Raw genomic sequence first — 17,069 nt, 5'->3', positions numbered from 1 at the left:
ATTGCCATGCGTTCGTGCCACACATGTGACATTTACCAGGATTCAAAAATTATACATTACATCTAAAAAACTAAATATAGAAATAAGCCTCAATTTGCAGGAGCGCAAGTTCACACCATATAATAACAATTTATACCATGTGAAGGCAAACCAATCTGACTAACCTTGAGTTTAGATACGCTAGTCTCTCTTTACGGTGGATGTCTTAGTTTCATAGTGAAACTTTTTGATAACTAGATTTCAATGTTTAAACCAATGCATAATTTTTTTCATTTGAGAAATGGATAAGCACCAAATCAAACCAAGTGAATCTAGACAATCATGCGAGATAATCAAATCATACACAAAAGTACAATCAACAACATTTTTAATTCTTTGATGACTCTATTACTGAACCCAACTTTCAAATCACATTTGATATGCGCTAGAAATTTCTATGAATATGGTGCCTAATATATATTAGAAACCACTATTGAAATTTTGTCAGTGTGTATATGATTTAGAAATCTTTACCATGCCATTCAATAATACGATATGGAAACAAACGCATATATATGCAAATATATGTATATACACTACGATCTATGCAATAGTAAAAAATAATTTCCAATACCTTTTTAAACAAGAAACGGAATTTTTGGTACATCATATAATTTAAATTTTGCAGAAAAAATTCAATGATATACATTACAACTGCATAATAATGAATAATATAACTAATATTTGGAAACATTGTTATGTGGCTAAGCAATAGAACACTATATTAATTAATATTTTAATATGGTTCATTTAGTTTAAAATAAGTATAAAAGTTCAGTATAAAAAACATTGGTTTGCATCACCTTGTGCGCCTTGTCCCATTAAGCCACCACACACGCAGGCCCATTGTCATTTCTGTTTAGTTTTTTTTCAGTGTTTCACTTGGATTCTCTACATTTCCTTTTTTTCATTTTTCCTTTTTTTTCTTTTCTTAAATGCATGAACTTTTTCAAATCGATGATTTTTTTCAAAATTGATGATTTTCTTTTTCAAACTTGATCTACCTTTCTTTAAAATTGGAGGAATTTTTCTAAATTCGGTGAACATTTTTCAAAATCAATGAAAATTTTTCAAAATCGACATTAAAAAATTCAACTTTTGTGAAAAAAATTCAAATTTGGTGAATTTTTCCAATCCATGAACTATTTTTTAAGTTTGTGAACTTCTTTTCAAAATCCATGAACATTTTTAAGTCATGAAATTATTCTTTTTTGTGAAAATTTTGTACTTTTTTCAAAGTCAAATTTTGACCGGTCAACTGGTCAACCGCAATCGAGTGACTGGGTGGAAACTGGTCATGTAATCGAGCGCTGACCTTCTAATGGGCCGGCCCATGAGTAGGAGCGTGTTAGCGCCTGTTCCTCCAAGTGGCACCTGGCGCCACTTAGGAGCTCCCAAGTACAGGCACATGAGAGGCCGGACCACTGACAAACACATGAAAAGCCAACGGCGACTCAACCCGAGAATGGTTTATAAACTGCACCATGACCGAACTGAACCCACACAAATATTTGTATCAGCCCAACCGAAACTAAACCCATACAATATTTTCGTCGGCCCAACCAAAACCAAACCACTCAATCTTTACACCCAAGCCGAACTAAACCTAGTGCATCATCGGGGTTGGCGCTGAGCGAGAGTCGAGTCGCCCGGATCCAACCGAGGTAGTGGTTGTAGAAGTCGGGGAAGGAAGAGCCGGCCGGTGGTGGCGTGAGCCCATCCGTCGCGGGGGACGATGCAAGAGGCCCATCCAAGAGCAGCAGACCTGGGGAGAGGATAGAGAAATTGACACGGGAGTCAGGTCCAGGCTCGTTGGCCGTTGAGTTTGCCGAAGCGCGAAGACCAGGGCGTCAGCCGCCGCCTACACAACGACTAGCACAGTTGTGAGAGCTGGCTTCCCCATGCGCTTACCACAGGGAAGAGTCGGAGGAGATCAGATCCAGGCGCGGCGGTCGCATGGGATGCCGGATTTGGGTGCGGTGGTCGCGGACTTTGCCGGAGCAGGCTGATCCTGGCAGCAGCCACCGCGTGCTCACATGTCGTTGGCCGCGGTCGTGAGAGCCATGGCCTATCATCTTGTGGTTGATTTAAGGGCTATCTAGGGAGAGATACCTACAAATTAGTTTCCCAACCGGGTGAGAACCGTAGGCTTAACTAAGGTGGAATCAGACCGGTTCGTGCCCGTAACTGACCATACCCAACTGTTTTGTACAAGAAACCGACTTAAACCAACCTATTGTCGAACTGGGCCCATACACCCGAACCAAACAAAACTATGAGGCAAAACTGACCCAACACACCCGCTTTAGATAAAATCATTCTCAGTTTTGTCGATGACCCACGAACCTACACCACCTGGCTGTTACCACCGGACTTCGCTGCAACAACTCCACCATAACGTCACAGGAGAGCACCCTTTGTCCTCTCGCTCTGTGAAAGAACATGCGGTGCCCCCATGTTTGGTTTTGGTAATTGATGACAATATCTATGGACTAATGGTTGCCTTGAGTTATATTTGAAGGTTTTGTCCATAGGCTTTTCTTGAAGTCCATGTGTTGGTTTCAAGGAGTTTATGAGTTGACCAAGGTGCTATTAAGGAATTATCCAAAGATTGGTCATGTGAGTGTTGAGCTTATTGCAATCATGTCTTGAATAAGAAGTTTGTGTGATCATTCATGTTTACCTTCAAGACATCATCCAAATGAAGAGAGTTGGAAAGATTCAAGGTTGATCAAGACTAAGTCAAGAGTGAATCAAGTTGATCAACTCACAAAGCGTAGAAGATGTACCGAGAGGGATCAAGTGATCCCATGGTATGGTAAGCATTGTCCATTGCACTTTGTGTACTAACCCATGGTCTATGCGAGAGTTCTATGTGGGGTTAGGTATGTGTCCATGGGCTTGCGTCAAGAGGAAGATATCATACAACCCATGGAAAGGATGACATCAAGTGGTGATCGTCACCAAGATTGCCGTGTGCAAGTTTGAGTGGAGCATCACGAAGAGATCAAGTGCTTGAATCTTGCCATCCATTGTGGTGTCAATGGACTTGTGAAGATGTGCCGAAGAGTGGCTCACCCATAGTGGACTATGGGGGAGCAATCATCTAGTCTTCATCGAGCCAACGCAATCAAGAAAGGTGGTCCAACTTGAGGGATTCAAGATCGTCATCATCTAGCTCAAGTGGACCATGTGCAAGGCAAAGGTTTGCCCTTGATAGGTTTTCTATTTTACCGGTCTCATGGTGGTAGTTGGGAGACCGGGTTATATGATCGTTTGTCGTACTATCAATGGGGGCTCTCAAGTTGGTAGCTTGATCGTATCGTTAGTAGAGAGCTCAAACCATTGCATCCTTGAATCATGTTTCTTGGTTCTTGTTTGGTTCTCTTTGTGAGCCTTAGAGCTTATGTTCATCTTGATGACAAACTTGAGTTCATCGAAAACGGAGTTCGCATGCGTCTTCTATGATGTTTTCGGTGTTGGAGGTTTTACCGGTCTTATCCGAGGAAGGGTTCTCACCATTTTCTTATGGGACTTTTCTAATTTGCTTCTTATTGATATTTTTTTTAAGATTGTGTTAGCCCTTGTCGCTAGCTTTCCAACAAACTTGGTTTCATCGAATGCGGAGTCCGTTTGCAAAAGTTGTGGCAGCTTTGGTGTTCTGAAAAGGCTGCAGCGGTACTACCGCGAATTGGAGCGGATGTAATTTTTTACTACCTCTCGGTACTACCGTAGCTCCTACAGCGGTAGTACCGCTCTGGACCAAACACTCGTCCCAAGTCCTGTGGTGGTAGGCCCGGATGTAATTTTTTAGTACCGCTCGCAAGCAGTAGTACCGCTACCCTTAGCAGTAGTACCGCTACCCCTAGCGGTAGTACCGTGAGGTCAAGCGGTACTACCTCTCCGACGGTTCTTCTGGCCTTTTTGCCTCCTCGCTGTTGTGTTTCAAAGGTGTATGTAACGCCCCGAGACCGACGCTCCAGATGCCTTCCTTGTATTCCGAGATTCGTCGTGTGATTTGTTTTGTTCGTTGCATTCATCCTTGCATCATGTGCATTGCATCATGTCATCATGCAACCCTTTTTAAAACTCACCTAAATAAATTGCATAGATTGTTGATCTATTTAAATAGAGGGATATTTACATGGTGATTTCTCTTTAAAACATATTTAAAGTCTCCTACTTTTATTAGGGAGCTATAGTAAATATTCCATTAATTTGGAATTGACCATGACACACTTGCATTTGAACCTCCAAATAATCCCTTGGCTCTTTTCTTTTTCTGAAATATGGAAAAGAAACCCCTTTTCTTTCTTTTGGCCAGCCAAGCAGGCCTCTTGGCCTTTCCCTTCCATCCGAAGTTGCCCCAAGGTCAAGCTGGGCCTCCAGGCGACCGAAGGCCAGCCCAGCCTCTCTCCCTTGCTAACCCTAGCGCCAGGGGAGAGCCTCCTGCTCGATCCCCATCTCCCTCCCGAGCGCCGTCACGCAGGGAGAGGGCAGCGCTAACCCCTCTCCCGATCCACTTCTCTCCCTCGATCCCCTCGCTCGTCCTCCTCCAAACCCCGGCGCCGCTCCTCCTCTGTCATGGCCTTCCTCCTGATTCTCCTCGTCGCCACCAACCCGCCTCGACCTCGCCGCCAGCAGCAGCTGCTGCACCCTCTCACCGACGCCGCGCCCGGTCCTCCATCGCGCCTTGCCTTCGACCTCAGATTCCGCGTCCCATGGCCACGAGCGCCACCAGTAGCAGTTTCAGGCGTCCCCGTCGTCGAGCCCCTCGCCGCCCTTCTGCACCTCGTCTCCGGCCCTGCCCGTCGGAGCCACGCCTCCCGGTGCCCGCAGCTGTGTTGCCGGTCTTCCTCCTCGACGCTGTCGCCTCGAGCCTCCCCATGCCTCGCGAGACTACCGTGTCAAGTTCCCGCCGCTGCCGCTGCAAGTCCTGCTCGGAACCAGCCTCCTGCTTCGCGCCAAGTCCCGCGGCCGTCGCTCCTTCATCACGCCCCGGCTTGCTGCTTCGACTCCCTGCCCGAGCTTCGTTTTTCGTCATGGACGTGGGGTAGCTGCTGAACCTCGCCATGGTTCTATCCAACGCCTCAAGTCCGACGCCAGGAGCACCTCAAGTTCGACTACATGTAACAGCAAGTACCCCTACGCACGGATACACCAAGGTCGACTACACCCGATGATGCGACAAGTACCTCTACCGATGACTCGAACGTCTACAATCGTGTACCACTACTTACACTACCGTCGCGAGAATGACTACTTCCACTACGGCCCGTGTACCACTACTTCCTTCGTCGAACTCGACCCGCTCCGAAATGCACGCTTCAAAGGTATAACCGCCGAGACGTTGACCCGTGGACGAATGCATATTGTATGAGATGCTCGTGTTTGCACCATGTCCGAATTGATCCTTGCATGTTCCTCCTCGTTTGCCATGCCGTCGACCCATGGGAACCCGGTAACCGGGATCACCCCACCATCTTTTGCATGTTCCGCACATCCGCACACTGGCTCTTTTGCACCGATATCTCAATGAGTTATCGGATCATCGAAATGTTTCCGTGGCACCATTTCCGTTGTCGTTGCCGTGGCACCCCTTTCGTTTTCCACCACGGTGACAAATGCTTCATAACATGCTCATTTCAACTTTTTCATAAAAATTGCATAAAACTTGCATATGTCATCTGCATCATGATAACAACATTTAAATGCTTAAAATTGTTGTTGCATTAAAATGCTAATTTGGACATGAGGATTTTCCGGAAGTGTTGTTTGTTGTTCCGATCTCATTTAAACTTGCCTAGATATGTAGTTTCCATATGCTTCACCTCTTGCCATGTTTAACAACATTTAATATTGTTTCGTAGCTTAACCGAGATTAAACGAAATATGTCAATGTGGTGTTTTGTCAATATGCAACTCGTTGCATATTGAGCTCCACTTAACTTGTAGTGTTGTTTGTGCATATTGCCATGCCATGCGTCATTAAACCGGTCATGCATCATACTTGTTTGTGCATCATGCCATGTTTATGCTTGTGCATTTACCATGTTGTTTGTTTCTTCCCGGTGTTGCTTCTTAGTTCCGGTAATGTTGCGATTGTGAGGATTCGTTCGACTACGTTCGTCTGTCTTCTTCATGGAATCGTTCTTCTTCCTTGCGGGATTTCAAGAAAGATGACCGCTACCCTGGATCTCACTACTATCATTGCTATGCTAGTTGTTTCGTTCTATCGCTATGCTGCACTTCCTATCACATGTTCTTCAAGCCTCCCCAAATTGCCATGAACCTCTAACCTTTGACACCATTCCTAGCAAACCGTTGCTTGGCTATGTTACCGCTTTGCTCAGCCCCTCTTATAACGTTGCTAGTTGCAGGTGAAGCTGAAGATTGCTCCATGGTGGACAGGATCATGTTGGGATATCACAATATCTCTTATATTATTAATGCATCTATATACTTGGTTAAGGGTGGAAGGCTCGGCCTTATGCCTGGTGTTTTTTCCACTCTTGCCGCCCTAGTTTCCGTCATACCGGTGTTATGTTCCCGGATTTTGCGTTCCTTACGCGGTTGGGTGATTTATGGGACCCCCTTGACAGTTAGCTTTGAATAAAACTCCTCCAGCAAGGCCCAACCTTGGTTTTACCATTTGCCTCACCACCACCTATACCCTTCCCTTGGGTCGGCCAACCCGAGGGTCATCTTTATTTTAGCCCCCCCCGGGCCAGTGCTTGTCTAAGTGTTGGTCCGAACTGAGCTGCCTGCGGGGCCACCTCGGGGCAACTTGAGGGTTGGTTTTACTCGTAGCTAGTCTCATCCGGTGTTGCCCTGAGAACGAGATATGTGCAGCTCCTATCGGGATTTGTCGGCGCATCGGGCGGCTTTGCTGGTCTTGTTTTACCATTGTCAAAATGTCTTGTAAACCAGGATTCCGAGTCTGATCGGGTCTTCCTGGGAGAAGGTATATCTCGTTGATCGTGAGAGCTTATCATGGGCTAAGTTGGGACACCCCTGCAGGGTATAAACTTTTGAAAGCCGTGCCCGCGGTTATGTGGCAGATGGGAATTTGTTAATGTCCGGTTGTAGATAACTTGACACCAGATCCGAATTAAAACGCATCAACCGCGTGTGTAGCCGTGATGGTCTCTTCTCGGCGGAGTCCGGGAAGTGAACACGGCTTTGGGTTATGTTTGACGTAAGTAGGAGTTCAGGATCACTTCTTGATCATTGCCAGCTTCACGATTGTTCCTTTGCTTCTCTTCTCGCTCTTATTTGCGTATGTTAGCCACCATATATGCTTAGTCGCTGCTGCAACCTCACCACTTTACCCCTTCCTTTCCCTTTAAGCTTTGCTAGTCTTGATACCCATGGTAATGGGATTGCTGAGTCCTCGTGGCTCACAGATTACTACAACAACAGTTGCAGGTACAGGTTATTGTGATGATCATGACGCGAGAGTGATGTTGCTTGTTTTGGAGTTCTTCTTCTTCTGCTTCTTCTTCGATCAGGGGATAGGTTCCAGGTCGGCAGCCTGGGCTAGCAGGGTGGATGTCGTTTGAGTTTTTGTTTGTGGTTCATTCGTAGTTGGATGGTGATCTTATGTATGATGATGTTGTATTCGTGTGGCATTGTATACCTTTTGTATGTATCCCCTTCTATTATGTAATGTTGATGTAATGATATCCACCTTGCAAAAGCGTTTCACTATGCGGGTCTGTCCTTGGTGGGACCTTCGAGTTCCTTTTGGATAGGGTCGCATATTGGGCGTGACAAGTTGGTATCAGAGCCTCGACCGACCATAGGAGCCCCCTTGATTGTTGGCCGTTGTTGAGTCTAGAAGAAAACTATTTTGAGTATTAGGATTATTTATATCGGAGAGTAGGACTCTTTTTACTCCCCAGCCGCTTCGTCGCTCTGGTGAGGTCTCCTGACGTAGATGTTTTGACTTTCCTCTCCTCAAATTTCACTAAAAAAATTTAGAATCACGCGGGTATCTTGGAATCGTTCCGATGGTTTTGTGACGAGAACATTGTTCTTGGTGCCTCCTGTATTTTATGTGGCAGTGACCCGGGGAGTTGAGCTCCGAGGTGTTGTCGTTACAATTTTATCGTTGCAGTTCTGGAATACCTGAGTTTTGCCGACATCGAAAATCTCTTTTATGCAGTTGTTGGTGAGATAACCTCGATGCCACCCAGTACTGGGGAGTTTGGGAGTATTGCCATAACTCGTATAACGGATGCTTTTCGAAGGTTGAGGTACACGATTTCCGGAGTTTTCTTGGTTATGTGTTGACGAATGGATACAGCTGGATGTAGGGATTGTTAGTTTGGGTGAGATATATTGCTTCCCCTGTATCCCCAACACCAGATTGCATAACCAGAAAGTTTCGGGAGTTTATAGGTGGGAATTCAAGTAGCTCCTAGAATATCTTTTCGACAAATGCATGATATGGGATTGGGTAAATCTCTTTCATATGTATTTGTTCCGACTTATTTCTGCAAGCCAATCCTTTGTTTTGTTTTGAGTTGTGGTATTTGAGTTGCTTCAATGTCAAATGTTGATCCCATACCTTTCCTAAGCGGTGTTCTCATATTTCTATGAGAGTGGTAATCCTTCTTGATCATCGAGATTGCCATCCCAATTCTTTCCAACCGGCGTGCTTCTCTTCAAGGGATTCGATCATTTCAACATTCGCAAGATCATCTCTCAGTTTCCCAACATTGTTTGTTTCATCCATCCCCAAGTTGTCTTTGTTTTTCCCAACCCTTCCACCCTTTTCTTCAAGGACTCATTTATTTTAATCAAGTATCCATTTATTCATGTGAAGTCACTTCACTCTTTTCAATCAATGTTCTGATCCGGTGATCCCTCGTGAAGATGCTCATGAGCTTCAAGTTCATCATCCTTCGTTCTTTTTTCTTCTCCGATGGATCCAATTCAAGCTTTTAGTGTTGATCAAATTCCTTTCCTCGTTTCTAATGCTTTCTCATGCCGATACACCTCTTAAGCATTCACTTCTTCCTATTCATTTGTTCTAGAGTGCTGAAGATATCTCACAAGGCTTGTGTTTTCATTCTCAATCCGTTCAAGATTTCGAGGTGGTTATCTCTTTCAAGCCATTTAATTCAATCGGTGCAACCTCTCTTTAAAATTGTTCAACGGTATTTTCTCTTTAGTGGGCCCATAACCCACAGGTCTTTTCCCAGGATCTTACCTGACTCTTCTAATTTTCCCGGAGTCATTCCCAAATTCTTTTCAAAGTTTGACGTAAGAATGAAATTTTCATCAGTCATATTCCTTCTCCAAGATCGCTTTCAGAATATTTTCATCGTTGGTTCATCATTTCTATTCTTCTTTGTTCCAGAGTGTCTAAACAATTGGGTGGTGTTTCTCCTCGTCATTCTCGGTTTTTGAAGACCGAAGAAGAGTTTTTCCTCTAAATCTTGCCCATTCTCCCGAAGATTCATGGTTCTAGCTTCATTCCATCCTCATAATTGTTTTTGATTGTGACCATTCTTTTCTTACCACCCGGGGCATTTCGTGAGTTCTTTCCATTTTATTCCTACGAAGGCCATCATTTCGGGTTTATTCATTCTCAGCTTTTAGCTATCCTTCTCCATATTCTACCGGTGCATCGTTCAAATATCCTCTAATTAGTTCATGATCTCTTCGTTCTCATGTATCTAAATCCCCTCAAGTATCTTCATTCATTTTCCAATTCTTCCCGGTGAATTGTGCCTTTGCTACTTTCATTTTCAATTCTTACGGTGGTTCATTCAAGATTTCACTTCCTTCGTTATCATATCAATTCATTCGTTGTTTCCAAATCCCACCGGTGGTTCCATCAATACCTTCTCAAGTTTGCGCTATATCTTTCTTAATCCTTTTTCAAGGAGAATAAGTAGTATGCCAAATCCATTGCTTGTCGTCAATTTAATTTGATGACGATAAGCATACAATAAATCTTATTCTTATTTCCTTGAGGTGATTCAATTCTTTTCTTCCGGAGATTGTTCATGATGAAGTAATTCTCGTTTCTAGTGTTTCATCTTTTCTTTTTCCGGAGTTCCAAGTTTTCTCGGTTATATCGTCGCAAAGCTCCATCTAAATCATTGCAAGGGTTCACCTTGTGTTTTCAACCTCTCTTTCTTTCTATCATCCTCTTATTACCGGAGTTCTTCATGGAGACTCTACATGGTGGTTCGTCAAGGATTCCTTTCATTCTTCAATTGTTCTTCAAGTTTTTCTCTCGGAGTCATGATCCGCCAAGCTACACTCTAAACTAAACATGGTGCTAAACACATGTTTTGTTTTGTGGAGTTCAAGCTTTCTTCTTCTTGCATTTCGAAGTGCAATTCCTTCTACCTTATCTTCGAGATGGCATTATATCATTCTTGACAATTTCCATTCATGTTTCATGAGTCACATGTTGTCAAGAATGAGGTACTCTAAATCCATTAATCCCTCCATTGGAGTTATCTTGGTAAAGATTTCACCTAAAGCCTTCCCTAAGGAATATTGCTAATTATGGTGCTATCAATGATCCGAGTTTTTCTCCTATCCTCTCGGTGAAGAAGTTTTTCATCTCTTTGGTGCTCTAAATCAAATCAACGGTTTCCATTAGTGGCCGGTTGTCACCTCATAGTCTCGAGATGTTTTCCATAAGCCCACTACAAGCTTATTCGTTTTGTTGTTGGTTTTCCAACAACTCCGTTATAACCTTCTTGGAGGGTGCTCTCCAAGCTCAGTTGTGGCAGAAGTTGGCATTTTCTTCTCCATTCTATTTTTTTTCAATGATCTATCTTCTATTCTTTTTTTCGGGGGCATTGTGATGTTGCTCTCTTCACTCATAATCTCGAATTGTGAGGACCATGTTCTTTTCATTGCTTATCCATTTAACCGGAGTGTTGTGTCTATCATTCCTCTTTTAACCAGAGTCTCATCCAAGTGCTTTCATTTTGCCAAGTTCATGTTCTATTCCTTAAATGTTCAACCGGAGTGCTGCCCGAATTCTTCCTCTCTCATCTTATTTTAACCGGAGTGGTTTCGAATTCTATCCTGTCTATTAAACTCTTGATTCATGTCTTTGCAACCTTCAAGTTATCGTAATGTTCCTCGTTCCTCTTTTCTAACGGATTGTTTGCAATCTCGTTCATCTCTGTTGTACTCTTTCTTTTAAATTGCTCAACCTCACAAGGTTCGTGATCTCACTCGTTCGTCGAAGAAGCAACTTAGTTTTACCTCCTCTCTTCCTCTTCCGTTTTCTCTCCGACGCCATCCTAGATCTCGGGATGAGATCCTCTTGTAGTGGTGGAGTGTTGTAACGCCCCGAGACCGACGCTCCAGATGCCTTCCTTGTATTCCGAGATTCGTCGTGTGATTTGTTTTGTTCGTTGCATTCATCCTTGCATCATGTGCATTGCATCATGTCATCATGCAACCCTTTTTAAAACTCACCTAAATAAATTGCATAGATCGTTGATCTATTTAAATCGAGGGATATTCACATGGTGATTTATATTTAAAACATATTTAAAGTCTCCTACTTTTATTAGGGAGCTATAGTAAATATTCCATTAATTTGGAATTGACCATGACACACTTGCATTTGAACCTCCAAATAATCCCTTGGCTCTTTTCTTTTTCTGAAATATGGAAAAGAAACCCCTTTTCTTTCTTTTGGCCAGCCAAGCAGGCCTCCTGGCCTTTCCCTTCCATCCGAAGTTGCCCCAAGGTCAAGCTGGGCCTCCAGGCGACCGAAGGCCAGCCCAGCCTCTCTCCCTCACTAACCCTAGCGCCAGGGGAGAGCCTCCTGCTCGATCCCCATCTCCCTCCCGAGCATCGTCATGCAGGGAGAGGGCAGCGCTAACCCCTCTCCCGATCCACTTCTCTCCCTCGATCCCCTCGCTCGTCCTCCTCCAAACCCCGGCGCCGCTCCTCCTCTGCCATGGCCTTCCTCCTGATTCTCCTCGTCGCCACCAACCCGCCTCGACCTCGCCGCCAGCAGCAGTTGCTGCACCCTCTCACCGACGCCGTGCCCGGTCCTCCTCGTTTGCCATGCCGTCGACCCATGGGAACCCGGTAACCGGGATCACCCCAACATCTTTTGCATGTTCCGCACATCCGCACACTGGCTCTTTTGCACCGATATCTCAATGAGTTATCGAATCATCGGAATGTTTCCGTGGCACCATTTCCGTTGTCGTTGCCGTGGCACCCCTTTCGTTTTCCACCACGGTGACAAATGCTTCATAACATGCTCATGTCAACTTTTTCATGAAAATTGCATAAAACTTGCATATGTCATCTGCATCATGATAACAACATTTAAATGCTTAAAATTGTTGTTGCATTAAATTGCCAATTTGGACATGAGGATTTTCCGGAAGTGTTGTTTGTTGTTCCGACTTCATTTAAACTTGCCTAGATAGGTAGTTTCCATATGCTTCACCTCTTGCCATGTTTAACAACATTTAATATTGTTTCGTAGCTTAACCAAGATTAAACGAAATATGTCAATGTGGTGTTTTGTCAATATGCAACTCGTTGCATATTGAGCTCCACTTAACTTGTAGTGTTGTTTGTGCATATTGCCATGCCATGCCTCATTAAACTGGTCATGCATCATACTTGTTTGTGCATCATGCCATGTTTATGCTTGTGCATTTACCATGTTGTTTGTTTCTTTCCGGTGTTGCTTCTTAGTTCCGGTAATGTTGCGATTGTGAGGATTCGTTCGACTACGTTCGTCTATCTTCTTCATGGAATCGTTCTTCTTCCTTGCGGGATTTCAGGCAAGATGACCGCTACCCTGGATCTCACTACTATCATTGCTATGCTAGTTGTTTCGTTCTATCGCTATGCTGCACTTCCTATCACCTGTTCTTCAAGCCTCCCCAAATTGCCATGAACCTCTAACCTTTGACACCATTCCTAGCAAACCGTTGCTTGGCTATGTTACCGCTTTGCTCAGCCCCTCTTATAGCGTTGCTAGTTGCAGGTGAAGCTGAAGATTGCTCCATGATGGACAGGATCATGTTGGGATATCACAATATCTCTTATATTATTAATGCATCTATGTACTTGGTTAAGGGTGGAAGGCTCGGCCTTATGCCTGGTGTTTTGTTCCACTCTTGCCGCCCTAGTTTCCGTCATACCGGTGTTATGTTCCTGGATTTTGTGTTCCTTACGCGGTTGGGTGATTTATGGGACCCCCTTGACAGTTCGCTTTGAATAAAACTCCTCCAGCAAGGCCCAACCTTGGTTTTACCATTTGCCTCACCACCACCTATACCCTTCCCTTGGGTTGGCCAACCCGAGGGTCATCTTTATTTTAGCCCCCCCCGGGCCAGTGCTTGTCTAAGTGTTGGTCCGAACTGAGCTGCCTACGGGGCCACCTCGGGGCAACTTGAGGGTTGATTTTACTCGTAGCTAGTCTCATCCGGTGTTGCCATGAGAACGAGATATGTGCAGCTCCTATCGAGATTTGTCGGTGCATCGGGCGGCTTTGCTAGTCTTGTTTTACCATTGTCGAAATGTCTTGTAAACCGAGATTCCGAGTCTGATCGGGTCTTCCTGGGAGAAGGTATATTCTTTGTTGATCGCGAGAGCTTATCATGGGCTAAGTTGGGACACCCCTGCAGGGTATAAACTTTCGAAAGCCGTGCCCGCGATTATGTGGCAGATGGGAATTTGTTAATGTCCGGTTGTAGATAACTTGACACCAGATCCGAATTAAAACGCATCAACCGCGTGTGTAGCCGTGATGGTCTCTTCTCAGCGGAGTCCAGGAAGTGAACACGGTGTTGGGTTATGTTTGACGTAAGTAGGAGTTCAGGATCACTTCTTGATCATTGCTAGCTTCACGACCGTTCCTTTGCTTCTCTTCTCGCTCTTATTTGCGTATGTTAGCCACCATATATGCTTAGTCGCTGCTGCAACCTCACCACTTTACCCCTTCCTTTCCCTTTAAGCTTTGTTAGTCTTGATACCCATGGTAATGGGATTGCTGAGTCCTCGTGGCTCACAGATTACTACAACAACAGTTGCAGGTACAGGTTATTGCGATGATCATGACGCGAGAGTGATGTTGCTTGTTTTGGAGTTCTTCTTCTTCTGCTTCTTCTTCGATCAGGGGATAGGTTCCAGGTTGGCAGCCTGGGCTAGCAGGGTGGATGCCATTTGAGTTTCTGTTTGTGGTTCATCCGTAGTCGGATGATGATCTTATGTATGATGATGTTGTATTCGTGTGTCATTGTATGCCTTTTGTATGTATCCCCTTCTATTATGTAATGTTGATGTAATGATATCCACCTTGCAAAAGCGTTTCAATATGCGGGTCTATCCTTGGTGGGACCTTCGAGTTCCTTTTGGATAGGGTCGCATATTGGGCGTGACAGGGTACTACCGCCCCAAGTTTCTTGTTTTGTTGCTCCGTTTCCCAGCTTCTTCCGCCCGAGCGGTAGTACCGCTCGTGGAGCGGTAGTACCGCTCATGTGCGGGCTGAGCACATAACAGTTGGATTTTCCCCCTCCTATAAAAGGGGGTATTCTTCCCCAATGAACCTTATCCTTTAAGCTCGTGTTCTTCCCCCATTGTTGTCCTTCTTCGATCTTGCTAACTCTCAATCCCTCCATGGATTCTTGCTAGTTTTTGAGGGAAAAGAGAGAGGAGATCTAGATCCACATTTCCACCAATCACTTTCTCCTCTATGTGAGGGGACCCCCTGGATCTAGATCTTGGAGTTCTTGGTGTTCTCCTTCTTGTTCTTCCTCTCATCTTCCTCCCTAGCATTAGTTGCTTTGGTGGGATTTGAGAGAGAGGGACTTGGGCACTCCGTGTGCCCTTGCCATTGCATTTGGTGCATCGGTTTGAGTTCTCCACGGTGATACGTGGAAGTTACAAGTTGAGAAGCTTATTACTCTTGGGTGCTTGGTGCACTTGAGCTTGTTCCTCTTGGGTGCTTGGGCGCCCTAGACGGTTGGTGGTGTTCAGAGCTCAATCATTGTGGTGTAAAGCTCCAGGAAAGCGTCGGGGTCTCCAATTAGGTTGTGGAGATCGCCCCGAGCAATTTGACGGGTTCCAGTGACCGCCCCCAAGGGTTGCCAAAGTGTACGGGTTCGGTGACCGCCCCCAAGGGTTGCCATTTGTACGGGTTCGGTGACCGCCCTCAAGGGTCCCTTAGTGGAATCACGGCATCTTGCATTGTGCGAGGGCGTGAGGAGACTACGGTGGCCCTAGTGGCTTCTTGGGGAGCAGTGTGCCTCCACACCGCTCCAAACGGAGATTAGCATCCGCGAGGATGTGAACTTCGGGATACATCATCGTCTCCGCGTGCCTCGGTTATCTCTTACCCGAGCCCTTTACTTATGCACTTTACTTTGTGATAGTCATATTGTTTCTTGTCGTATATCTTGCTATCACATAGTTACTTATCTTGTTAGCATAAGTTGTTGGTGCACATAGGTGAGCCTAGTTGTTTTAGGTTTTGTGCTTGACAAATTAACCTCTAGGTTTATTCCGCATTTATTCAAGCCTAAACCGTAATTATTTTAAAGCGCCTATTCACCTCCCCTCTAGGCGACATCCTCGATCTTTCAATTGGTATTAGAGCCTCGTCTCTCTTTATAGGGCTTAACCGCCTAGAGAGTAAGGATGTCGACTAAGGGCTTAGGATTCTCTGACACTCTTAGTTTCGATGGCACAAATTTTGATGTTTGGGTAATTCGCATGCTTAATCTCTTTAGGGTCATGGACCCAAATTTAGAGCGAATTGTAGATATGGGTTTTTCTCCTCCAAAGGATCCCCAAAGATTATCTTTAGAGGATGAGAAAAACTCTTATCTCAATGCTCAAGCTTCTAATGTGCTTTTTGATGCCTTGAGCAATGTAGTTATATTTCAACTCATGCCGTTCCGGGATGCTCATGAGTTGTGGACGAAGCTTCAAGATAAATATGGTGTGTCCAAGTTTTGTGGGGATGATTGTTCTCCCTGCACCTTCGGTCGTATAGTCTTCTCAACTTCTTCTACTTCACCTACATGTGGTTTGCCACAAGGTAATGATATGGTGAGTAGTGTTGGTCATTGCAATGATGATAGTATGCTTATTGTGGATGATCCTTCATCACTATATTATTGCAATGCTTCATCTTTGGACTCTAGCACTTCGAGCACTCCAAATGTTTCACATGCTTGTGTTGATAGTCCTTTCATATCATGTACAAATTGCTTGACTAAATCTCATGATGATATGCTTGCTATGTCTTGTTGCCATGATAAAAATGCATGTATTTCCTCGAGTTATTGTGCTAACAATGTAGAGGAAACCCAACACTCCATGGAACAAGATGTGGTCTTGAATGGTGATTCAAGGGATCCTACATCATTATCTATTGCTTTTTGCCTTATGGCTAAGGCATCAAAGGTATCTCCTACTTTGTACCCCAATATGTCTCATGATGATGTTGATGCTAATGATGATGAAGATAATGATGAAGAGAATGATAATGTTGCCTCCTTAAAAACTAAGGGGGAAATGATTTTTAAAGCTCTTCATAAAAATAAAATTGCTCGTTCCAACTTCATGGAAATAATGTCCATTGCCATTGATGGCAAGAAATACATTGAGTTGGAATCTCATCTAGAGGAGCATGAGGCCACCATTTAGAAAATGGAAGCTCATGGGCGTGATTACGCAAATGAGATCGCGGAGCTATCTCAAGCTCTTGAACATGAACAAACCACCTCCGAATCTCTTGAGGAAACTTTTGCTCTAGAATTATCTAGAGTAAGGGAATCTCATGATAGAGCTCTTGAGGTGGCCAATGATTTCAAAACTAAAAATGCTAAGCTTGAAGTTTCTCATGCTAGACTCCTTGGGGATTTTGAGCACCTCTAAAATGGCTCAAGGGTCATCAAGGGTGAGCTCATCAAACTCACCGAGTCTCATGCCCAACTTGAAGCTTCTTATTTAAAAGAGCTTGCCAAGTTGTCCTCTCCTATTGTTGTAAATGATGATGCTTGTGC

The sequence above is a fragment of the Triticum aestivum genome, chromosome 5B (genome assembly GCF_018294505.1).
Source record: "Triticum aestivum cultivar Chinese Spring chromosome 5B, IWGSC CS RefSeq v2.1, whole genome shotgun sequence".
Lineage (NCBI taxonomy): Eukaryota > Viridiplantae > Streptophyta > Magnoliopsida > Poales > Poaceae > Triticum > Triticum aestivum.
The sequence above is the reverse complement of the archived record's forward strand: the minus strand, read 5'-3'. Positions refer to the sequence as shown.